The sequence below is a fragment of the Magnolia sinica genome, chromosome 4, assembly GCF_029962835.1.
Source record: "Magnolia sinica isolate HGM2019 chromosome 4, MsV1, whole genome shotgun sequence".
Lineage (NCBI taxonomy): Eukaryota > Viridiplantae > Streptophyta > Magnoliopsida > Magnoliales > Magnoliaceae > Magnolia > Magnolia sinica.
In genome coordinates this window covers 85,180,644-85,207,338 of record NC_080576.1, presented here as the reverse complement: position 1 = coordinate 85,207,338, position 26,695 = coordinate 85,180,644, and the positions used below count along the sequence as shown (strand labels likewise).

At 39.8% G+C, this 26,695-nt stretch overlaps 1 long non-coding RNA gene across 1 annotated transcript; it reads left to right on the top strand.

Moving 5' to 3' along the window:
* Positions 1 to 2,230: 2,230 nt before the first annotated feature.
* On the top strand, positions 2,231 to 4,348 carry LOC131244581 (uncharacterized). The gene is made up of 2 exons (XR_009170406.1): positions 2,231 to 2,276; positions 4,150 to 4,348. It is a non-coding gene; the product is annotated as an uncharacterized LOC131244581 (long non-coding RNA).
* Positions 4,349 to 26,695: the final 22,347 nt, after the last annotated feature.

The window sequence follows — 26,695 nt, the reverse complement described above, 5'->3', positions numbered from 1 at the left end:
ACATATACACTGTTGTGTGTATTTATATATATATATATATATATATATATATATATATATATATATATATATATATATATATACTTGTAAGATTTAAGATTTTCATATTGATATGTAACCATAATCCATACTAAGTGTATACGCTTACAACATCATAAATATAAAATACAAAATATAGAATTTATAATACATAAAAATAAAATATACTAGAAAGATTTATAGTGGATGACATATTTCAAACAATTTAACAACTTGTATATGTTTTAAAACATAACACACATATCACCATACAAATGGTACACAAATAATATATAATAAGCTTCGCTTACTTACATTCATACATTTTATACATATTAACAATCTGTGGAATTATAAATTAAATATGACAAATTATATAAATGATAATAATAATATAAAATCATAAATGGGACCCACAACATCACTAAAATGCATGCATACGTGCGGGAAATAATAATAAAGAATATGATAATAATAATAATAATAATAATAATAGTATAATATTATTAAAGATAGTATAACATAATATTTAGTGTTATAGAAATCAGAACAGGCCATATTTCCATAATCTGACCATTAAGTCTTAGCTTAAATAGTCCCTTAGGCCATTTTAGCCATTCACGTTCAATTTCGGGCTAATCCGAAAAACAAATCAGCAGGAAATCCATAAACGAGACTAAAAGGAATTTGTGGGGCCCACCTAGGCTTTGGGTCTGACCGATCTTCGGTCGGAGGCCTATAGGGGCCTTCCAAGATGAATGGACGGTGTGGATTAGTCACAAACATCATGATGTACACCACACGGGGTGCGAGTGCACCTAGTGCACCCGTACCCGCCGTGCACCAGGCGTGTTTGCTCGGTCAGCTGGCGCTGGCCCGAAATCTCTCCAAAAAGAGAGATTTTCTCTCCCTTCTACTGCTCGTCAGCGGACGGACGACATCCCTGAGATTTTGATCGTTGGCCCACCAAATGAAGTCGGACCTCTAATCCAAACCGTCCATCATGTCAGGGAGCTCCACCTGACCAAAACCTAATGGTCATAACAGGTTTTCTTGTGCACATGGACACACTATCTTCACTGCAAACCATCCCTACAAACACATTAGTTTCCAGAAACGGAAACTTGCCACGAGGGCGATCCGTGTGAGCCCTTCTCTCGAAATCTTAGCCGCCCACCTCGGTGTTATCACAACCATCCATTTTGTTTAGGGCGTTCCAGGTGAAACCGGGGACGGTTTCGGCTCATTCCCACGGTTTTGTGAAAATCGGACTGTAGGATGTAATCCTGACCATCCATCCAACGGTATTATGAGGCTTAGGGCTTCAAGAAAAGAGGATAAATACGATGAACAGTTCAATGCCCCGTCCTTAGCAACCCTACCTCCGAAAATCGACTGCAACCTTCAAGGCCCGAACTCACCACCGAAAGCCTTTCAAACCTTCGATCCGTCCATCCTCCAAGCTTCAATGCACCCGTAGGGACCCTCCTACATTGTCAGATTGAAGAAGAAAGCTAAGGGGGAGAATCTGCCATTAACGACTGAGTCTTCTTCCTCATTTCACCACCAGTCAGCTGGTCTGCTTGGGTCGAGCTTGCTGAGTCCAGATGAGGGTCATGGGTGTGAGAAAGGAAAGAGAAGAAGAGGGGAGAAAGGAAGAAGAAGAGAGAAGTGAAAGAAGGAGAGAAGGAGGGAGAGCATTCGAAGGAGGAGTGAACACCACGCTGTTTGCTGTGGGTGCCGTACTACGCTGACCAGGCCCAGTTTGGCCTGATTTGGGACCAAGTCTAAGCCTCATCTGGCCATGAGATGAGGCTCAGGGAGATTAGAGGAGGAGGAAAAGCTAAAGAGAGAAGAGAGTGTGCGGTTGGGAGGTTGCACCACTCGACTCGGTGGGTTGTGCTCGAGTCAGGTTCAGTCCAGGGTTGTTGGACAATGCAGAGAAGAAGAAAAAAAGTGAAAGAAAGTCGAGGTAGAGAGAGAGAGAGAGAGAGAGAGAGAGAGAGAGAGAGAGTTGGGTTGAGTTGTGCCGAGTTGCACCAACTCGCTGCACAATCCTGACTCGGTAGCCTGACTCGCTGCCTCTTCATGCAGCCACCACGCCAACTCGTCTCGACTGAGGCTGGGTTAGGCCGGGTTTGATAGCCGTTGCTGGGTGGTTACAGCGGTAGGAAGGAAGAATAAAAGAGATGGAGAGAGAGAGTTGATGGACGGTTGTGTTGAGCCGAGTCAACTCGGTTCAAACTGAATCATCATGGGTGAGTCAACATTTTCCCCCATTCTAGTTATGTTTCGACGTACTATTATCATTTGTTGCAATTGGGATTATTAATATTAGCAGAGATTAGCCATTAGTAGACCATTATGCTAAACTGGTTATTATAAACAAATTTCAATTATTAAATATTAGTATACGGTTTATTATTCTTAAATATTCATTTTGGATAGTCGTTGGTGTCACCACAATGATTATTTTACTACATTAACTAATATTAATAATAATACTAATGTTAACAATTATTTTCTAATTATTAAATTAACATTGTTACTATTTCCATTATTAATAGGATTGTTAAATATTAAGATGCATGACCATTAGTAAATTATCTATTCTAATGATAGTTATTATATACAAGAAATTAAAATGATACCATTATTAAATGTTAATGCGTTGTCTTATCATAGATAGTATATCATAATATTAATTATCATCATAATTATTATTAACTAATATTAACTGTGACACTAATGTTAGTAAAGATTTTATAACTATTAAATTAACATTATAAATAATTACACACCACTAGGGTTCAACCTTAAAGATCTAGCCTAAACCTAAATTCTAGGATGAAGCCCTAATTCCATATTAAAACCCTAAAAGAAATCCAAACCCTAGGTAGTGCATGGAACTTGGATCTAATGATATAAGCTCATGATCTGTGGTAGGATTCAATTCTAAAGGCGCAAGCGCTTTACGACACTAGTAAGCGATTCCAAGTATAAGGTGATGATTCTTCCCCTTGAGCTTTCCATCTTCTTATTAGCTTAAGTTATAGTTTTTATTAAAAATTATAATTGATATCTCTCTCTTATAATCACATGTGTTAGCTGGTGGAAATTGAATTGCTATATTGCCTGCTTAATGTTCATCCTGTATATTTGTTCATGCTTGTGGATTATTTGTGTATTGCTTATGGACTTTAAACTGGTACATTAGTGGGAAACCCCCACCTATAAATGTACACCCATACTTGGGATGTAACCTGACTGGTTGTGATTAAAATGGACCTTCGACTTAGTGGTTATTGAGTGATGGTCTAAATGGATCATTGATGTGGGCCTACCATCCAGGGTTATTGTGTCCAATGGTTTTTAAGGATGGTCTTTTATCGCATGGTTTTGATACTCGCCCTATGAGGCCTATTTTGATAATTGCCCTATGTGGCTTGTTTGATATCGCCCTATGTGGCTTTGTTCTGATATTTTTCCTATATGGGTTCGATGTTTTATACCGTGCAACCATGCGATGGTAAGCCCCATATACTGTAATATGATTAGCCACTAGTTGACGGGTTTCCATTAAACATCATAAGATGGTAGCCTTATAAGCCGGGGATGATGATAATGGGACACTATGCTCGAGCTATCGACCTACGCTGGGCCATGTGCTCCCTGTAGTGACCTTTGAGCTTATCTAAATTGGCCAGTTGTAATTGGACTAATAATGGGCTGGCAAATCATGCACGCATAGCATACTACGACGGCTTGGATCATTATGCCCATACGATTACGCTGCGAGTTGCGCTAATGACCAGCCGATCGATTTATGATGATGACTTGGATCACTCATGCCCATACGATTACGCTGCGTGTTGCGCTGATGACCACTCACATCTTTGGGTGACGACCCCATTGCCTGTCTGGATGTTTTTCCTGGGGCTCCGACCGTCCGGATGATTTACCCGGGTCGATGATTGCATTCATGCATCCATGCACCTAATAAGACTGCATTTACTCTGTTTTGGTTGTCTGGATGTTTTATACTATCTCTTACCTAATGCGGCGGTGTGTAATCTTGAGGGGAATTCACACTGAGTTGGCCACTCATCCATCAAATATACAACCGTACAGGTAGTACAGGTGGCTTTAGTGATATGTATGTTCAGACTTGATGAGGAGCAGGGTACGATCGCCAGGGATGCATGGCTGTATTTACCTGGAGGAGCTGCATGATCTTGCGGCTTATATTTATATGCTTTCCGCTATTCTTCATGTATTAAATTCTTGTAAATCTTGTACTTGTTAAATTCAGAGACATTGGTTTGTATAAGTCATTATGGGCAGCTTCTTGTAAATTTGAATGATAATGAAATTTTTCTTTATGTCGATTTGTCCACACTACACTTATTTGCTTATTCTGATGAAGGAAAAAATATGTACTCGAATTTGACCATCCTTTAAGGTTAACTCTCCTTTCCTTGCTCCTCTTCTGCTTCCTGAATCGGCTAGCAAAGAGCCTGGCCTCAGACCAAACTCACTAGACACACAATGACTCGCCTCAGGATCTGGCCAACTCAGTTCAATTTAAGTTGGTGTGACGCACAAACATCCGCTCAAAAAATTAGAATACTTTATGCGGTTAGATTACAACATAACAAAATTTATATAGTTATGATTACATCTTAAGGTTTAGATTATGTAAATTTTTGGGTTTTATCCAGCAATCTAAGTGTAGGTTTTAAATCTTGAACTCTAACTTTTTTTGCGCAAAGAATAAAATAATATTACTACTAATAATTTGCGAATTTGTATTAATTTTCCCAAAAATATCTAATATAAAAATAAGGGTTTAATAAATGCTATAAATAATGATAAAATAATTATTAACAATAATGTAATAAGAACTAATATTAAAAATCATACTAACCCATAATGGAAATGAAAACATTATCTAATAATGATAATGCTAATAATTTTAATAGCTAATAATAGTGAACCTAGTCATATTAATTATTCTAACAAAATGATACAAGATATGAACATCGATTCACCTTGTTACAAAACTTGACCCGATAAGGTCTGAAATCAATTAGATCCGTACCCAACACGGACCAAACTCGGTGACACGATAGTCGAGTTGACTCGGTAGCTTCTTCTTCCTTCTTTTCTTCTTCTTTCCTTCCCTTTCTTCCTTTCCTCCTCTTTTCCTTTCTTTCTTCTTGCTGGAAAACATCCAGTAATGCATGCCCAAGCCAATTTGACTCAGATCCAATCGGACTGAGTTAACTCAGTGTGGTTCGATCAGTGGGAGAGGGACGCCCACGCCATGCTCCTCTCTCATTCTTCCTCTTCCTTCTTCCTTCTACTCCTCTGCTTCTACTCTCTCTCTCTCTCTCTCTCTCTCTCTCTTTTCTTAGCATGGATTAGTCTGGACTTGACCAAGACTCAGACTGAAGTCAGTCTGGACTCAGTAGTGGGTCGGGTTTTCATCAACCAACCCAACTCATCAATCGAACTCAGTGAGCAGTCACGGTCTAACCCACCACTCTCTTTCAATCTCTTTCTTCTATCTTGGCTGGTCCAATAGGAGACATCAGGCCCAATCTGATAATGAGTCAGAGGCCTGGCTCGGTTTAAATTGAGTCGACTGGCGACTAGTCCCATCTCTTCTTCTCCTATCTCTCTCTCTCTATCATCTTCTGCTTCTTTCTTCTCCTTTCCTTGCTCCTCTTCTGCTTCCTGAATCGGCTAGCAAAGAGCCTGGCCTCAGACCAAACTCACTAGACACACAATGACTCGCCTCAGGATCTGGCCAACTCAGTTCAATTTAAGTTGGTGTGACGCACAAACATCCGCTCTCTCCCTCTCTCTAATCTCTTTCTCTATCTTCTTCTTCTCCTTCTTCTTTCTCTGTTGGAAATAAGCAGGTGGAGCCCTGGACTCAGCCTGCGCTCGATTGTGACTCGAACCGAGTCAACTCAACAAGGTGCAGCGGCTTAGTGTGGTGCCTTTTCTCTCTATATTTGTCTTTCCATTTTCAAAAAGGATGCCCTAAAAGGCAGCTTTAAATAGGCTTTATTAACCTATTCTTAGAGGTTCGACTAAAATTAATCATTTGATTAGTTATAGCTACAATCATTTTAAAGATGATTTGGTGGTAAGTTTGGAGCATTAACCTAGTTCTAATTACATGGTTAAGATTCGACATTGCAATGGAATTCCTGGCATTATGGTCCATCAGATGGGCGACTCTGATCAGGAAATGGGCCCCATCATTGGGTGATAGTTTTATTGGATGAACGGAGAAGATGACCCATCGTCCATGGCAGATTTTGGATGAGGGGTTTATCCCATGATCTGGGGCATATGGACAGTGTGGATGAGTCCACTAGACACTATGGGACCCACTTTTTAGAGGAAATTGTGCAAAAACCCAGTGGGTTTCAAGAATCTCAGCCGCAGCTGTTAACTCGTGTGCCCACGAGTTTCTCGCGAGAACTCCAACTCTAGCGAGATGTTCTCCTCAGTTGCCCTAGAATGGGTTGCTAGGATACTTTAGGTGGCTTCTAAAGGTTAAAGGATGGTCGAGATGGTGCCAGCGTAAAAAAATGGGAAGATTCCTTTCACATGCGTCTCTTCCTCTCTTAGCTGGACTCCCTATAGTGGATGGTTGGGATGATTTTCATCCAACGGCTAGGGTTGTAAGTGTTTTGCATTTGCCACCACAGCAGGGAGGAATGAAGTTCTGTTTTTAGTAAACTTGTATGCACGAGGTACTGTTTGCGGATGAGATTGTTCACTCGTGTGTGTAAAACTCATGTGGGAATGCCAATAATCCTGGTCAGATTCACCTATTCATCACGATGGATACTCTCTCGTTGGCGGGAAAAGTAAAAGAGGGAAACTCTCCTTTTTCTTATCTTTATCGGTTCAACAAGGTCAAACCATGTTGACAGTTTCGGTGTGCTATGAGTGCATGCGTACCTTGTGTACATGCAGCCAAGGTGGGGTCTACATTAGTGTTCATCCTGAGATCTACTCTATTCATTCTGTTCTATTTCTTCTAATAGATCATTATGCCAATTTTTCAATAGATCTAATAGTTAAATGGGCCATAAATCCACTTTTTTGGTTATTTAGTTGTATTTTTGCCATCTTGATGGCTAGTTTGTATTCAGGTTCATCGTTAGTAGTTAATAGAGTTCTAGGGTCTGCCTAAATTACGTTGAACATTTTTAACGGTTTCTGGGGTTGTCTAATCGCAACCTAAGGATTGATTTTTATAATCTGATGGTTAGATTAGAGAACTCAAGTGTTAGAGTAATCGACCTAATGTTTCTCTGAGGAGTCCTAATGCATAACTACAGTCCACCTTAAGATTGAATGGTGAGTTTAGTGATTTAGGATATGGTGTTGATAATGAATGCTTTGATTGGTCTCTAACAGGATTTAATGAATGGATGAAGATTTCTCCTATTATTTTGATTAGGCTAGCTAGGATATAGGTGATTGTTCCATTAGTTTTGTGTTTATGTCAAGTTAGGTTCCTTAGGTAACACCCGAGTACTAAAAAGTACAGGGTGTTACAATGATTTCCTAATAGATTCAACTGATGAATGCACTAGAGTATGATTGAGACTAAGGATATACCTAGGTTTGGTCCCAATACTTTAGTGAAGGCTTGAGATCTTATTCTTCATTAATAAGAGAATGCTCATTGAGATGATGAATCACAATGAAAAGACCATGAATCTCATGTGGATAGAGTCTAGGAAGGATAGGTTAAGCTTGGGTTGCACTAGGGAATCTGAAATGCATTAATCCATACTTTTCATAAAGTTTTGGGTCCTATTTATAGGGAAAAAGTCCCAACGGATATATAACGACTAGTTTTCGGTTCCACTGAGTGAACCTTGGCACCGAATTGCATTCAGTGGCATTGAAATATCACTCGGTGGTACCAAATTAGATCCTAAAATTACTTGATGAAATTTGTTATTTTCGGTGGCACTGAACATTGTACTTCGGTAGGAGTTGGTGGGACCGAAAATCCAGTTGGAGGTATCAAATTATCTTTGATATGTTGCTAGACTATTTTGGTGGTAGCGAATGACACTTTTGGTAGCACTAAAGGTGTCTTCGGTTGTAAGGCTCGTATCCTAACCCGTACCATTTTGTGGGCTTCCGCGGCCCTCCCGATCGAATTCCGGCAACCCACAATCTATTATTGGCATTTGCGCACAACCCTGAGTCATATCCTGTATTCTAGAATTGGCTCAACCTAAGACTTATACCCTAGTGACCGCACCATTGCCGCGGTTCCAATGCCGCGTCTCGCATGCCGCGGCAATACCCAGGCCAGGAGATGTGGGCCCATGTTCAGTTAGAGAAAATGCCACGTGTTTGCAATCCTAAGAGAATTTCTATAACATATCCCATCAATCAAGTGCACATCAATCACCTCATGTCAAGTACAAGAGCAACCCCAAAGTCAACTCTCTCTCTTACACACCCATACATGTCAAGTACATACCCATCACCCATCACTCACTCCCCATCACTCCATCACTCACACCCATCCCTCTCTCTCCTTACATCACCCCTCTCTCTCTCATCTCTCTCTCATTTTCTCCCAAGCAAGCACCATCCATGGTTTTTCCAAGGAGAGGAAGAGGTTAGTGTGGCCCACCTTCCTACCACCCAATCCCACAATCCAAAGTCCATCTCAACCGTTGAATTTCGTCCATTGGAGCTCTAGGATGCTTTGGCAAAAGGAGGAGAAGATCATAGGTGGGTGATTTTATTATTTGATTTTGGTGATTTGAGGGCCCACATGGTGGACCCATCTTGATGTATGCATTGTATAGGGAGGGACAATAGTGGCGAGGTCCCTCCCATTCCCACCGATTTCTCTCTTTTTCTCTATTTCTCTCTCTTTCTTTTGTAATGGGTGTGGCCCACTTGATCCATGTCATACATACCATGGGACCCACCTTGATGAATGTTCCTGTTCACATCGTCCAGCCCTTGGATGTGTGGACCCCACCTTAATGATGCATCCAATCCACGCCGTCCACGTGTTGGGCTCCACCTTATTGCCTGCCTGTTGGGACAGGCCCTGGATGAAGGAAAATACAAAGATCAGCTAGATCCCAAGCCGGGTGGGCCACCTGTATGACCCCACCGTATATACCTATTTCATCCATGCTGTCCTTTTTATTATTATTATCACCATTCATCCAGGCCTGGAGAATGAGACAGACTTAAATCTTAGTCGGAGTACACCACGTGGGACCCATTTGATGTGGTGTACCCACGCCGTTTAGCACATGGATGAGGGTCCCACCTGCTGCATCCAGACCGTCGATCCAACTAGCAGCTTGCTGCTTGTTAACGGCAGCAAGTTCTATGGTCCTACCGTGAGGAACGGTTACATCTAGACCGTCCGTCCATATCCCATGGACGTGGGCCCACTCTACGAGTGGCACGTGTGGGGGTGGGACCCACTGTGATGTATTTATTATGTATCCACACCATCCATCTGGACGTTGTTTATGAAGCTAACCATGATGTATTGTTTTCATGCCGTCCATCACGTGTGGAGGTGGGGCCCACCTTGACGCTGTGCTGTAGAGCCCACCTTGATGTACATACCATCCAACCATTTAGGATGGTGGGGCCCTGACCTAATGTAGCTGATTCCACACTGTCCACTATCTGGATGGTGGAAAACCCACCTGACGTGTTGACATCCAGCACCGTCCAAGCAGTGGGACCCCTTAGACATATGGGTTTTATCCCTGCCGTCCAAATAGCCCACATGGCATATATATTTGATATAACCATTCATCTATTGAACGGTGTGGGCCAACACACTAGCCCATAGCTGCTGTATTTACGTCAGACCATGGGGTCTGACCATGGGCTTATGTTTCATCCAGACCGTCAATCGGTTGGATGTTGGATTATATAATAATAATATATATATATATATAATAGTATGATATATATATATATATATATATATATATATTATGGTGGGCCCCACGTGGGAACCCACCTACTGTGTGAAGTGGATTGGCTGGAGCATCTTCCACCAGCAGCTGTAGCTGCTTAACGTCAACAATTGCTGTAGGCCACCAAGATGTATGTAGTGTATCCACACATGTGGAGCCCACGTGTGATGTAAGTGTTTCATCCCAGTCGTACATCTATTTAGATAAATGGACACCACCATAATATGTGTTTCAACCATGTTGTCGTCTGTTTTTAGGCATGGACCCACCCCACACGTGCTACACGTGTGAGGGTGGGGCCCACCTTGAGATGTGTGTAGATCCACACCGTCCACATATTTGGACGGTGCTGTCCAATGTTTGGATGGTGCAGATTAACACCAACCATGAAGTATGTGTTATATATATGATGTTTATCCGTTTAGGGCCTTGGGCTATCCATAAGGCCCACCATGATATACATGTTTTATCCTTGCCATCCATCCATTTTCGGGCCCATGGGATGTGGCCCAATGCAATGTATATGAGGCTCGTTGGGGCCCATGTGATGTGACCCATTGTGATGTGTTGGAGGCCTATGGGTTGTGACCTATTGTGATGTATTCAAGGTCCAGACATGCGGCCCATTTGATGTATACGAGGTCCAAGTAGTGCGGTCCACTTAAAGTATTTCCGACCCATTTGGTTAGGCGTGTATTAGGCCCTTGTGTGAGGCCATGAGCCCACTATGATGTTTGGCTCTATGTGGGCCACTCCTTGGGAGTAATATTGGTTAAACGTCCACATTTTATGGACAATGATGGTTAAACATCCACATTGTGACCTTCCCTTAGGCCGATTCTGATTTTCGAGGCTGATTGTCAAGGCTGATTCTGATTATCGAGGCTAATTCTGATTGTCGAGGCCGATTTCGATTATCGAGGCTGATTTCGATTATCGAGGCCGATTCTGATTGTCGAGGCTAATTCTGATTGTTAAGGCTAATTTTGATTATTGAGGCCGATTCTGATTATCGAGGCTGATTCCGATTGTTGAGGCCGATTCCGATTATCGAGGCTGATTCCGATTGTTGAGGCCGATTTCGATTATCGAGGCCGATTCCTATTGACGAGGCCGATTATTGAGGCAGATTTCAATTATCAAGGCCGATTGTTGATGCCAATTATGAGTATGTGACGGCATAACATCATGATACCTACACCTTGGGGCTCACCTTGGTGATGTATCTGTCGCACCGTCTAACATGGGATGGTGGACCTTGCATGACGTACGTGTTTCATCCCTGCTGGCCACATGGGACCCAGGTGATGTATGTGCCTTATATCCTAACCATCCATGGGACGTGGACCCCACACAATGTATGTTTTATCCACACCGTCTGTGGGACGTGTGATCCACCTTGATGTGTGATTTCATCCATGCCGTCCAGGGACAGGGGACCACCGTGATGTATGTTTTATCATTGCCATCCATTAGTTTCCAGGGCCCACTTGCTTTATGTGCAAGGCCCACCTGTGATGTATATTTGAGGCCCGATGTGATGTATTTATGGCTCATGTGTCAAGGTCCATAGTGATATGTATTAGGCCCATGTCATGCGGCCCATTGTGATGTGTATTAGGCCCATGTCATGCGGCCCATCGTGATATGTATTAGACCCATGTCATGCGGCCCATTGTGATGTGTATTAGGCCCATGTCATGTGGCCCATCGTGATATGTATTAGACCCATGTCATGCGGCCCATTATGATGTGTATTAAACCCAGGTATGTGGCCCGTTGTGATATATTTGTAGCCCATTTAATAAGGCCCATTGTGATGTATTTGTGGCCCGTATGGCGAGACCCGATGTGGTGTATATGTGGCCCTTGAGTGAGGCCCAATGCGATGAATGTGTGGACCGATGTAATGTGTGATTTCACTATAATGTATGTAATGATATTTATGTGGGCCACTGCTTGGGAGCGATGTTGGTTAAATGTCCACATTAATGGGCAATGATGGTTAGATGTCCACATTGTGACCTTCCCTTGGGTCCATTATGAGGCCTATTCTTGTTATGAGTAGGCTGTCTAGGCCTATCCTTGATATGAGGAGAGTACATCATCATCTTATAACATGCTTAGTATAGCTTCAGGATCCATGCCCATGCGCATCATATGTATGCTTGATATGAGGAGTGATTGATCATAACACATGCCATTGGGCAGATTATCATGGGACTCCCTGATAGGCGAAGTTACCCCACATGAGCGCATTGTGCGTGCTAGTTTAATGCATGACTGGATGATATGACTCATGCATCTCACATTTTGTGATATGACCACCATACACCCTAGCAACATCAGGGTTGTAGCCTCCACAGGCATATTGTGGATGGCCAGATGGGACACTAGAAATCTGTTTTACATGGGGTGCTATAGATATCCCTGAGTGAAAGTCCCAGAACCCTCTTAGTTCTAGAGGTTGCTCTAACATTTAGACCGAGTGGATGCATGAACGTATGAGGGTCGTCTACCATTGGCTGCGTCTCCCACTGTGTCGTGATCGGTTAGAAGGGGGTACGGCCTTACTTGCCTGAGAGGAGGGGGCAATGCTAGGCTGAGTCTGACTAGCTTAAGGAATGGGTCAGCTATCGACGAGCCGGGCCCGATATTGGCATGCGGATAGTGAGGTCTCTTCCACTCACCTTATTACGCGTGATGGGGCGGCAATTTGGTTTGGAGTGTAATAGACCCCAGTGATTCTCCAGAGAGGAACAGTTCTGATATATGGACTTATTGAGCAGGAATTGCATACTCATTCATTCATTCACTATCCACTCGGACTGGTCGTGCACAACTATTTGTTACGTGTACCTTCGTATGGCTAGGATTTCGGTTGGGCGCACGACAAACCTGAGATCAGGAGTTTACCACATTGAGTCAGACTATCCAATTTAGGTATGAGACTGGTTTGGATAGAAGTCCCTTATGATGGACCCCGTAGCCTGCGATACTACGTACTATCATCCCGACCTCACACTCCAGCTCATTCATTTCATTTGCATCGCATATTGCATCTGCATGCATATGGCATTTTGGGTTGTTATGTTTTCTGTACTTATATGGCGTAGACGGACTTAGCAGGATTTACATATTGCATTGTACCCTCGGCATCTGATATTTGGCTCTCTATGACTCCTCATTTGCATAGCTGATCTGTATTGCGTACTCTGATATTATATGACTCATGGACTTGTCAGTATTTTTGCTTACTCTGTTATCGTATGATTCATGATCTTGCCAATATTTTTAACATTGTATGATTATGGCATTGCATTGAATCCTTGGCACTTATCTTGTGCACACACTTACACCACCCTCTAAGCTTTCTATAAGCTTATGCACGATAGATGCGTGAAGGTGATGTTAGGTTGTAGCGGCATTGAGCTTGGAGCGTGCAACATTCTTCTGGAGCTTTGATTTTCGATATATATATATATATATTGCCCTTTCAATATTGTATTCAAATATTTATATTATTGGATATGTGATGATGATGTTGCCTTTGTGATTTGGGTAAACTTATGGTTATGCTTCTTACAAGATAAATGTATGTTGAAAAGCCTCCTTATAGGATCCTAGGATCGGAATCTGGTGTATGGGTGCTGGAAGCTAAAAATGGGGTACTATGGAGGCTGTCGACACCGGATTCAGTGATCGGGCAATTTTGTGAGCCCGGTTTCTGAGTTTGAGGCGTGACATCGGTGGTATTGATGGCACTTTGGTGGTACCGAAGGTGCTATTTGGTGGCACCTTTTCTAACTGAATTGGAATAGATTTTCCTGTTTGAACTTTTGTTCAACAATTCATTCAGCAACTTTAAACCTACTAAAGCCAACATTAGAATGATGGAAAATATAGACTTAAAATGGCTTGAATAGATGATCTAAGTGGGTTTTCCTATTTAGGTTAGGATCATCTATATGTAAGATAAAGATCATAGAAACTTCTTTGTAGTTTGAACCTATAGCTTAGGCTTTTACTCCAGTTGCATCGTCGTTCTTCTTTTGCCAAGGACCCATCCGACTACTTGACATAACTAGTCACATGATTGAAAAACATGTGTGCACGGTGAGTGCACTAACATTTTGGACCATACAGACATCTGGTTGAACATAGGCTACCCATAAAGGAGGGATATCGGTAACATAAGTAGCTGCCTTGGTGGATGACGGTTGAAGTAATGCATAAGATTAAGAAGGAAATCGAGCGACTTTTGAAGCATGTTTCATTAAACCTATCAAATATGACCAATGGATTTCGAACATAGCGTCAGTAATTAAGAAGAACGATAAGCTCGGAGTGTGCTTTGATTTTTAAAATTTAAATCGAGCCACACGAAAGGATAAATATCCCATGCCTAAAGATGATCAGTTAATCGATTGGGCAGATGGGCATAAAATGATATCCTTTATGGATGATCATTCAGGATATAATCGAATAAACATTATAGTAGAGGATGTCTCAAAGACAACCTTTAAATGTCTTGGTCCTTTAGGTATGTTTTGCTGGGTTATAGTGCCTTTTAGGCTTAAAAATGTCGGAACTACTTATCAAAGAGTCATGAACCCCATTTTTTATGATATGATTGGCCAATTCATGAAAATTTATAATGATGACATAATGGTCAAATCGTCCAGCTTGACCGAGCATATCGACCATTTACAAAAGTTGTTTGAGAGAATGAGGATCCATAAATTGAAAATGAATCATCTTAAATGTGCTCTTGGTGTATCGGTAAAAAATTTACAAGATTTTATGGTACATCAGAGAAGAATCAAGATCAATCAGTATAAGGCATGAGCAATAGTAGAAGCTCGGCCGCCATAAACCAAAACTGAGTTACAAAGGTTTTTTGGTAAGGTTAACTTTATATGACGATTTATTTTCAATTGCACTAGAAAAACTAATGTGTTTTATTCTTTATTAAAGCTGAAACAAGGGGATGAGTTCAAATGAGAGGCAGAGCATTAATTGGCTTTCAATGACATTAAAGAGTATTTGTCCAAGCTACTAGTGTTGATACCACCAATAAAGGGTCAATCGATCAAGTTGTATATATCAGCTTCCACAAATTCTATTAGAGCTTTATTAGTGCAAAATGATTATGACCAAAAAGAGCATGTACTCTATTATCTTAGTTAAACATTGATAGATACCAAGAGGCAGTATTATGAAAAAGTTATGTTTATCATTGTAGTTTATGGGTATAAAATTATGACATTAATTATTAGCTGAAACAGTTAATGTAGCTACAATAACTCATCTAATAAAATATATGTTATATCGGTCAATTTTGAATGGATGGATTTGCAAATGGATTCTCGCATTGTTCAAGTTTGATTTAGTCTATGTCCTACAAAGGGCTATAAAAGGACAGGCCATAACAAATTTGTTAGTCAATCATTCTTCAGATATAGAAGGCCAACTTCCTTTGAAGGCCTTAGATTTGTATGTGGTTTCTCAGTTATCTTGGAAACTTGATGGTTTAAGGGCTGACAAAGGATTAGGAGTAGGGATCGTTTTAATCGATCCAGTTAGTAGAACATAAGAATTTGTCTTCCAACTAGAGTTTGATTCTACCAATAATCAAGTTGAATACAAAGCTTTGATAATCGGTCTAGAACTATTGACTGATTTAGGAGCAAAAGAGGTATTAATTATGGGCGATTCTTTATTAGTAATAAACTAGCTCATTGGTTTATTTAATTGTATAAGTACAGCTTCGCAGTCATATTATTTGTTGGTGATACAGTTGCTAAGTAGATTTGATGATGTTGAATTAAAACACAACTTGAGAAAACAATATTGATACCAATGAAATGACACAATTAATATCAGGACTTTAAATCACACAAGGATTTGAATATAAATGATGATTGTTCAAAAGAAATTATTACCCTCAGTTTTTCAAAGGGAATCGACCGACGAAATTTGCCTAATCGATGTGAGCGATGATGATTAGAGAGCTCCAATTATAGAATATCTTTAGTCTTCACAGATGAAGGTCGGTCGAGATATTACGAGGATGACTATAAATTATATGTTAATTGATGAGGAATTGTATCGAAAAGGGGTCGATAATATGTTGTTGCGATGTTTGAGCAAAAAAGAGTCTATGTTAGCCATGGATGAAGTACATGAAGGAATTTTTGGAGCACACCAGGTCGGAAGGAAAATGAGACTTACACTTCGATGCTATGAGTATTTTTGGTTGAGCATGTTTGTCGATTGTAATCAATATGCTAAAGGATGTGAAGCATGTCAAAAATATGGGCTGATACAACATGTGCACGCGACTGAATTGCATCCTATTATCAAACCTTGGCCATTTCGAGGATGGGATATTAATTTAATAGGGAAGATTTACCCTCCGACATGGAAGGGACACAATTTCATTATTGTGATGACCTATTATTTCACCAAATTGGTAGAAGCAAAGATGATTTTATGGATAGATCATCATGAAATTATTGATTTCCTTCAGACTCATATAATTCATCGGTTTGTAATTCATAAATCGATCGCGATGGATCGTGAAGTAGCATTTTCATCTAAGCAGGTCAAGGCGATGGTCGATCAGTATAAAATCAAGTTGATGCATTTATCACCTTATTATGCTAGTAATAAGGTTATTAAGAATATTTTACGAAAAATGATTTATGGAAATCCTAAACGATGGCATGTTAAGTTATCAGAGGCTCTTTGGGCGTATTGTAATGCGTTTCGAACAAGCACAAAGATAAATCCATTTAGATTGGTATATGGACATGATGTTGTGTTATCATTATAAGTGATTGTACCATCATCACGGGTAGCATATCAAGTTAATTTGACCCCGGTCGAGTTCACATAATCTATGTTAGTTGAACTTGAAGGCTTAAATGAAATTCGACTAAAGGCTTTGGATTCTATTATGAAAAATAAGGCTAGAGTTGCTCGAGCATACAAAAAAAAGTGAAAAAGAAAGCTTTTGATGAGGGCGACATGGTTTGAAAAGTAATATTTCATATCGAGATTAAAGATATTGCATTCCATAAATGGTCACTTACATGGGATGGACCATACACAGTGGTAAAAGTCCTTTATGAAGGAGCTTATGTTCTTCGTGACATGGATGGAAGGATGGTAAAAAATCCAATTAATGGTCGATTTCTAAAAGTGTATCATCTCAACTTATGAGAAATATGGAAAGATCATGCCGAAAGTGGTTAAAATATTCTCAAATGACAAGTAAAGATCGAAATCTATCGATAAACAGGAGTACAGAGAAATATAAATATTAAATTAATGATCGAGGCTAGCAAAACACGACTGACTGTCTGATTAAATCTATATTTAAAAGAGAGAGAGAGAGAGAGAGAGAGAGAGAGAGAGAGAGAGAGAGAAGGAAAGTGAAGGCTCATTTAGAGTATGAACTAGGCATGAGCAACCTTCATCTCATTAAATTCTTTAACAAAGCATTCTCTGATGAGTTTAGTTGTTTGCCTTTGAGCCTTGCAGGATTCTCCAATTTCTAGAACTTTCTCCAGAAAGCACAAGACTTAGTTGATGCGGCGATCGATAACATTGCCTTTGTGCTCTACTTCTCTCTTCTATTTGTTGCTCTCATGCGATTGAACTTAGTAGAGGTTGACATAAGAATTTTTGAAGTTCAAGAGGGTTTGGGAATAGTCTGAACATCTTCTAAGATAGATTCGTTCGATCTCCTAGAGATCATCACTGATTTCTTTGTGTTGAACTTGCGGAGTTCTCAACATCACTTTGTTAAAGTGATGTTGCCAAGTCTAGTACATGTAGTTGTACTAAGCCCAATCATACTGATTGGAAAGTATATTTATCTCCCTATGAATGGCAGTGTGCTTGTTCACATTGAAATTATGGTTTAGACCGCTTCTCATGAAGTATGAATATACGATAAAGGTCCTAGAGGGGGGTGAATAAGACTTTTCAATTATTATGCCAATTTAAAAATCTTAATTGCCTAATACAAAGTACTTAGCAATCAAACTAAGAAAGACAATATAACTCTAAAGGCTTCCAAACTAATAAAGGGTCCAATCACATAGACTACTTAAGATATGCAAATTAAGTAACTAGCCTATAGCATAGTGAAAATGTGTGTATGGAATATGTTACCTATCAATCCTAGGCATTCATCTAATCATGCATATATAAGTAAGCATTCAAACACATAAGCATAATTAAATAGATGCGTAAATGACAAATTCACACACGGGCATGTATAGTGGTTCGGCTACGTGCCTACTCCACTTCGAGCGGATACACTCTCTCCTAGAGTGTACTGGATTTCTCTATTAAATGGTTTTAAATCAGGTTAACCATCAATCTTCATAACCTACATAAGATTAATAGAGAAGCCTATACATGGCAACCTTAAATGCCTGCACAAGGTAACAAGTCTTACACAAAGACATAACAAAGAGCCTACGAAAGGCAACCTTAGAAGCCTACACAATACAACAAGGACTACACAAGGACATAACAAGGAGCCTACGAAAGGTAACCTTAGCATACACAAGGTGAAGCCTACACGTGGCTAAACAGTCCTACACAAGGACTTAACATATTCTCCCGCTGGAGGCTTATGAAGGTCTTTGCGAGTTTGTGAAGAAACTTTGAAACCACATCCTATACAAGAAATAGGTTTCATATTCTTTGGACTCTTATACTTACTTTATAAGTGGATGAGCCCTTCTTGACGTAGCTTGCAGGTTGCTTGATCTCTGCTTTGTTGAGCTTCAATTAGCTCCCTGATGCTCCCCCGATCACGATGTTGTGGTTGATCTAATGTTTTAGCTTCACAATCGATTTCCTTGCATATGATGTTCCTTTTAGGATAAACAAGGTAATGAGAGTGGGTTGAATCTCCTATAACTTGATGGCAATTGGATTTCCTAAGGGATTTAACTGATGGATGCACTAGAGTATGATTAAGACTGAGAATATACTAATAGGTTTGGTCTTGATATTCTAGTAAAGGCTAGAGATCATGTTCTTCATTAATAAGAGTTTTAAATGCTCATTGAGATGTTGAATCACAATGAAAAGAACATGAATCTCATATGGATAGAGTCTAAGATGGCTAGGGTAAGCTTGGGATGCACTAAGGACTCTAGGATGCCTTAATCCATAGTTTCTACAAAGATCCGGGTGCTATATTTATAGGAAAAAGGTTCCAACCAATCTATAATAGATATATTTCGATCCTACCGAGGAGTCCTTCAGTCGAACCGAACTGTCTTCAGTTGGACCGAATTAAGTCCTTAGGTTCCTAGACTTTTTATTCACTTTTCGGTCAAACCAATGATTCTTTTCGGTTGCATTCAGTTGGACCGAATTTAAGTTCAATTGGACCAAATTAACTCCAAACCTTGCTGTTTAGATTTCCTCATTTTCGGTCGAACTGAGACTGCCTTCGGTTACAGTCGGTCGGACCGAATTACAAATCGGTCAGACCAAATTAGCTTGGAAACTTAATGGAGTGTTTTGAGCGATTTCGATCAGACCGAAGGTATCTTCGATCGAACCGAAAGTTGTTGTTTTTCATTATTTGTTTCAGCAGTTTCCAACTTTTTAAAACCAAATTTTGAGGGAATATGAAATGGAGCTTCTTGTGGTTTCAAGGGATGATCTAACTAAGTTTCCTATTTAGTTTAGTATCATCTAAGGGGTATATAGGTTTTGTTGAGGATAAGAGCATTTTTTTTTGTAACCTGATTCTTCAGTTTCAGTTGCGTCTTTGATCTTCATTGTCCATGGGCTCACCAGACTTACTTAACACAACAGGTCAGGTGATTGACAAATAGGAGTGCAGGAATGGGTGCACTTTCACACATGAGCATCAAGTTCTTCGAGATCTTTCTCAATAATGAAGCAGGCATCATTGATGCTCTGGAGTTTTGTCAAAAGTACCTAGAAGTTCAGTCAAGGGCTTATTATCCTTAGCAGTGAAATAAAGGTTATGAATGAATGGATAAATGCCATATTGAAGGGTGGAATGAGTGAAAGTTTTGATATCTATGTTAAGGATGTCTCTCAAAAACCTCTTAGCACAATCGATAGCAAGCACGGGTGTAGCAGCCATTGGAAAAAGAAAGAATGCTTGAAGATGAGAAGAAAAGAAATTTGGGTGCATAGGAATAAGCACCAGAGATTCCTTGAAATAGGCATTCAGGATGAACAACACGAGTGTTCAAAAACTATGCATCATGTTGGTTGAAGTGCCTCATTAATTGTATGAATCATTTTCTAGGGACAGGAAATGAATAGGTGCACGACTTCTAATGAATATCTTATTATTAATACAGTTATGCACACAAGAGGGGAAAAAGGCTAAATGCTAGAAACAAGACAATACAAATGAAGAGTGAGTTTTTTGATCAATTGTATTAAAGATAAAGAAGTTGTAAGACCAATAGTAGACAAATACAAAGCAATCAGAAATTGAAAGATGAGAAAGACACAATTGCTTCTTGAAGCTTTGATCACTTAACTTCCTGTCGATGGAGAGAAGTTTTGGTTTTAACTCTTAAGTGTACAATCTCGTCAATCGATGGAGTATGTTCTTGCATAAAAGCACCTGGTTAATTGATTTAAGGCTTTTAATCATGTTTATGCTCAATCAATGATTTTAATTCTTCCGTGAGCAATCTCAATTTATCTTCCATGATTGAGATTTGAGCCTTTAAATCGGTCAAGGATGCATCTGAGTCTTTGAGGTTGATGTATATTACAACAAGTTGCTCCCTAGTAGTTGTAATCGTAGTTATATTAAGGGAGAAGGCTGAATGCTTAGCTTGAAGTCTGTCGACTACAGTGACTGTATCCTGGTGTTCATAAATCAAGCTTAGAAATTCATAAAGTGTAGGTAGCTTGGCCAAAAAGGATTCATCCGATTGAGTAAGAGTTTGGTATCAATGAAGGAGGAAGTTAAGTCTCTCGACCGATCTTAATGCAATTATGTTAACAACACCAAAATGAATGAGGATTCATAATTCTTCCTGCAATTGCTGAATTTTGAATGAAGGTGCAAGAGACTCGATCACCAAAATGTCATGTGGGAAGGCTTGATTGAAGGAAGATAATATATCTTCTACAAGAAGTTGTTCCTCTAAAGAAGAAGACAAGGCATGACCTATAATTACTGAATTTATGATGAAGGTGCATGAGACTTGATCACCAGAATGTCACATGGGAAGGCTTGATCGAAGGAAGATAATATATCTTCTTCAGGAAATAGTTCCTCTAAAGAAGAAGGCATGAGAATCATCGACCAATGGGACCATAGGAGTGGAGACATTTGAAATTGCAGTTTATACCGCTGATGCTGAAGAAAGAATCTGGGTTAAGGTCTTAGAGGGGGGTGAATAGGACTTTTCAGTTATTTTTGTCTATTTAAAATCCTGATTGACTAGCTTAAATAATCATTCATTTTAAAGAAAATTAGGAAATATAACTCTAACGGCTTCCAAGCCAGTTAGAGGTTTCAATCACAAAGGCTATTAAACATATGTAGAATATAACAACTAGCCTAATGTTGTCACTTGTGTGTGGAATGTGCTTCCTATCAATTCATAGCATTCATTCAATCATGTATGAGAAGTTAAAGCATTCAAGCATATATAAGCATGATTAAAAAGATGCGCAAATGACAATTCCAAATACAAGCATTTATAGTTATTCGACTACGTGCCTACTCCACTCGCGTCATCCACACTTAATCCCAGCGTGCACCGGATTTCACTGTCAATGGTTTTAAAATAGGTTCACCAATAACCATTACAGTCCTACACTAAGGACACCAATTTATGCTCTCCACAAGAGCAAAGGTCCTACACTAAGAACCCACATTTAAGCCCACCTCCTAAGGTCCCACACTAGGCACCTACCGTTTAGGCCCATCGGCCAAGGTCCCACACAAGGCACCTATGTTTAGGCCCATCGGCCAAGGTCCCACACAAGGCACCTACTTTTAGGCCTACTGGCCAAGGTCCCACACAAGGAATCTAAATGAGTTTGTTGATAACAAACTCTTAGCCTCAATCCTACACGAGGAAAGAGACTAAACTTTGAACTCTTGATTATGACACTTACTTGTCGGATAGAGTTCTCTTTTGTAGCTTGTCTTGGGATGCTTGATCTTCGCGCTCTCATGCTTGAATTAGCTTCCCAGTGCTCCCGTAATCGCATTGCTTGGATTTACCTATTTGGTTTAGCTTCACGATCAAGAACTTTGCATAAGATGTACCTATAAAGGTGACCAAGGTAATGGGAGTTGGTTAAATCTACTATCTAGGATAATGAGTGGATTTTCTAAGGGATTCAACCTATGGATGCTCTAGAGTATCAAAAGGCAAAAGATTTTCCTATTGGTTTGGCTTTTGTACTCTATAGAAGGCACGAGTTCATGTTCTTCATTAATAGGAGCTTTGAATGCTCATAGAAGTGAAAGATCACAATGAAGCGAACATGAAACTCATATGGATAGAGTCTGAATGAGCCAGGATAAGCTTGGGATACACCAGAAACTCTATGGTACCTATTTCCACTAATTTTGTAAGTTTCTATAAGCCACTTTTATAAATAAAAAGTTCCAAAGGATAGAAAATGGCTAGTTTACAGTGCTACTGAAACCAACTTCTGCATCACCGAACTTGCTTCGGTGGTACCAAAATATCTTTTGGTAGTACCAAATTAATTCCCCAAGTTACTGACTAAAAACAGTCCCTTTCAGTGGCACCGAACTTTGTTCGTCGGTGGCAGTTGGTGTCATCAAAATATCTAATCGGTGACACCGAATTAACGTTGTAAGCTTACTAGACTATTTTGAGCCCCTTCGGTAACACCGAAGGTGCTGTTCAGTGACACCTTAGTCCTACCAACAGTGAACAGATTTTCTTGTTTTGTCTAATAAATTATTCACCAACTTGGGACTTACTGAAGCCAAGACTGAAAAGATAAAAACTATGAACTTGGAATCGACTTTGAATAGATGACCTAAGTAGGTTTTCCTATTAGGGTTGGAATCATCTATTTGTAAGGTTAAGATCGTAGAAGCAGTCCTTTGTCTTCAATATGGTTTCGATGCTTCTGATCCAGTTGCGTCGCCGGTCTTCATTAGCCAAGAACTCATCCGACTACATGACACAACTAGTCACGTCATTGACAAACAAGTGTACAACGTTCGGTGCACTTATAACATCGACCATTAGAATTTCTGTACCTCGACTAGGAGCAATTTTAGTTGGTCGAGATATCTCTTATTCAGGTGTTTCTGCTTTATCTAAAAGAACAATCCCATGTTCATCAATCAAAGAGATTACTTAATCGGTCAGTTCTGAAGAAGAAGCAAGCTGAATGGGATATGAGGTTGTTGGCAAAACTAATTTCATAACTTCTTGATCCTGATTAGGTGTGAGTGACACAGTTATTGATTGCAAAAGAAGACTAAAGGACTTTATAGGCTGGTCTATTATCACATCCTCTTGAGTTTGACCTTCAATTTGATATGTTGATTGACAAATATCACTCGTTGTCCTTTCTTAATTAGAAACTTCACATTTTTCAGCCAGGAACTGAGCAGCGTCAACCAGAATGTCTGAAATAGACACCTCGGCCTAAGGAGTTGATGTAACAATTGACTTGTCTGTGACTGAGAGTTCCCTAGTTACCGTGAAAAAGAAAGAAAGTGAGTAAATGGAACTACACAATTATTACAAAAAGGAAAGGTCACAATGTTGGAATAACATCCACCTACATCTGACCAAATAACAACGGCAACGAATTGGTCAACCGCTGGTGAAATTTTGGTAGGATCGATGACCAAAGTGAGCTTAGTTGGAGTGAGGAAAAGGATGAGGATTAGGACGATATGGCTTGTATATTGTTCATAAGGAAGATTATGATCATTTAATCTTTTCTTTTCACGTTATCAATATTAAAGGCCCTATTAAAGTGAGCATCTTTATACCTCTTATACTCCTCTTCCATCTCCCAGGATACTTAGCAGGTAGGATACCCGACCAGAATTTAGTTTTGTAATACTTCTCAAAGTCTATAATAGCTTTGGCCGAAGAGGAAATATCTAAAGCAGTTAGACCAGATATTGTAGGCAGATTAGGGTGAGGCGTTACAAGAGATCAAAGTTCAAAGATATTTGAAATGGTTTAAGGAATTGTAAGTACTAGGATTGAAGCAGTAGTTGGAACCATCTTAGCTGGATCTACCACTATGGTCTTCTGATGCTTCAGTTTAGGTTGAACTGGCTCAACCATTTTTATTAATGAAAAGAAGGATTGACCATCTGTATTAGTTTTGGAGACGGGAAGGTCGATGTGGTCGAGGTTACCTTGATCATGTCTTTCTCTGGACAGGAGGCATGGCTGACTGAGGAGCAGTTGACTTCTTAGTGCTTTCTTTTTCTCAGCCACAGGTTTTTCTACCTTTGTTGAAGAAGAAAGATGATCGATCATTAATTCATGAGACCTGCTGATCAGAGTCCTGTAGTAATTCTTCCATCAGAAGTGGAATGATTCTATCCACCCCGGATGATTGGTGAAGGGAGGGAGTGTGAAAGAAGAACTGATGGCCTCAAACCCTTTGTGGAGAGTCTGAAAGATGGTGAGCGACTGGTTGATGAGTTGGAGGTTGGTTATAAGTCCGATGAATGAAAGGAAAATGGATAAATTGAGCCAAACCAAACTGGTGTGTAAGAATAGTAGGACAATATTGCTCAATGCTAACCTTGGCATTAACACCTATGTCTATATTACCGCCATATGGTAAGTCTCTATAGATGAGATAGCTTTTCTACCCTGCATCCTTGAGGCTTATCAATTTGGTTTCAGTCAATTCATATTATTCAATGAACCATGTCAGATCGAACTCTTTATTCTTGAAGGGGTAAAAAGTATGATTGGACTTATTGAGAGTGAAAGAAAGAAAGAAGTTCATACATTTGGCAAAAGAATAGTTAATCTTGGAGAAGAGGATGTTGGGTTGGCTAAAGGAAGTGAATTATATCTCTGTTGGAGCGGATATAATGAGCTTCGTTCCAAAATATTCATAAAACCACATCTGTACATGCTAGATAAGCCCATCAGAGTGGTACAATCCCTTTATGGTTGCTTTATACATGTTATGGTAAAGGTGACTGAGTACGAAAGGGCAAGGGCAAGCTGATGTCCTTGAGCAAGCGTCTTGGCCAAATGAATATATTCCTTAGTAATTTGCAGAGCACTCACACATAACAAAAATCGGTAGATTTAAATCACCAAGAATGACATGTGTTCTTGTTCAACAACCTCATCCTAAGATTTGTGTTGAAGAGCCATGAAGGTAGAATATGCTATTTTATCTTGTCTGAGAGAGTGAAGGGATGTGGATTTTTTAAAGCGAAGTCCGAGTAGTCAGGCTCTCCAAAGGGCTGGAGGCGAGTGAATGCACATACATCCATGACCGATGGACCCATGGGTCCACATCTAAAATAGAATGTATTGGTCGATCGACTCCAGAAAGTTGATGCTACTACAAGAAGGAAGGAATTAGCTAGATATTTGTGCAAAGAAAATTTAATGCATTCATAAATTTCTCCTCACTTCCATGTATCTCCATGTTGTGCTTCAACAGGATCAGACCATTTAGCCCAATCATTCATCGATTTTGGCCATGCTCGTGGAGAGTTGAATGCATTAGAGGAGTCCGAAAAATTATTCGATTGGACAAGAAAAACTTCATCAGGGCACTTCAATAAGCTACACTCAATTTCACAAAGTTGTTTATAGGTGACAACCGGATGAAAAGTAGGACCATGCATCAACAATGCAATGTCCGGTTTGATTGGAGTGTTGAATTGGATATTATTAATCACTTTGGACAATAGGACATCAAATTCTTTGATGAATGATTCTAAGTGGAAAGCTGGAATAGAAGAAGAAGAAGATGCAACCATGATGAATTAATGAGAGAAAATCAGGAAGAGTTTGATGCAAGAGAAGAGGAGTGAAAAGGGAGAAGCACCAACTTAAAAGTTGCTTATATATCAGCCGTGATAGGTGCACATTAATGAAAAGGTTATCATGACTCCTCGTATGATATAATTTTATGCAATGTGTCACATGGACAACTTAGAAGAGTGAGACTAAGGATATCTCTTGATACGACATCGGTCAAGTAAAATCAATGGAGAAAAAATATGTGGATTAATGACCAATTGCATTTATGATGTTGGGCAATGGAACAACATTGTTGTCACCTTTTTTCCAAAGGTGAAGTGATGTGGGGGGCAATATTGGCTATTTGAGAAAGCTAGTAGAAGAGCAATGTGTGACATTACATGAGGAATAGGAAGTTAATAAAAAGATCTTCAAAGATTTATAGTGCTTTTCGTGGGATTATAGTTGGCATAAATCTAGTTTTACATGTGAGTAGATGGTTGACGAGGTGTTGTGGTTGATATATAAGAAATGTGGTCAAGCTAATTAAGATATAAAGGTGACCAAGGGCAAGAAAGCATTGGCCGATAGAAGTGGAACCATCATAAAGAGAAACGTACTAAAAGAAAGATCTAGAGAAGAGAAGAATCTACAAAAGCT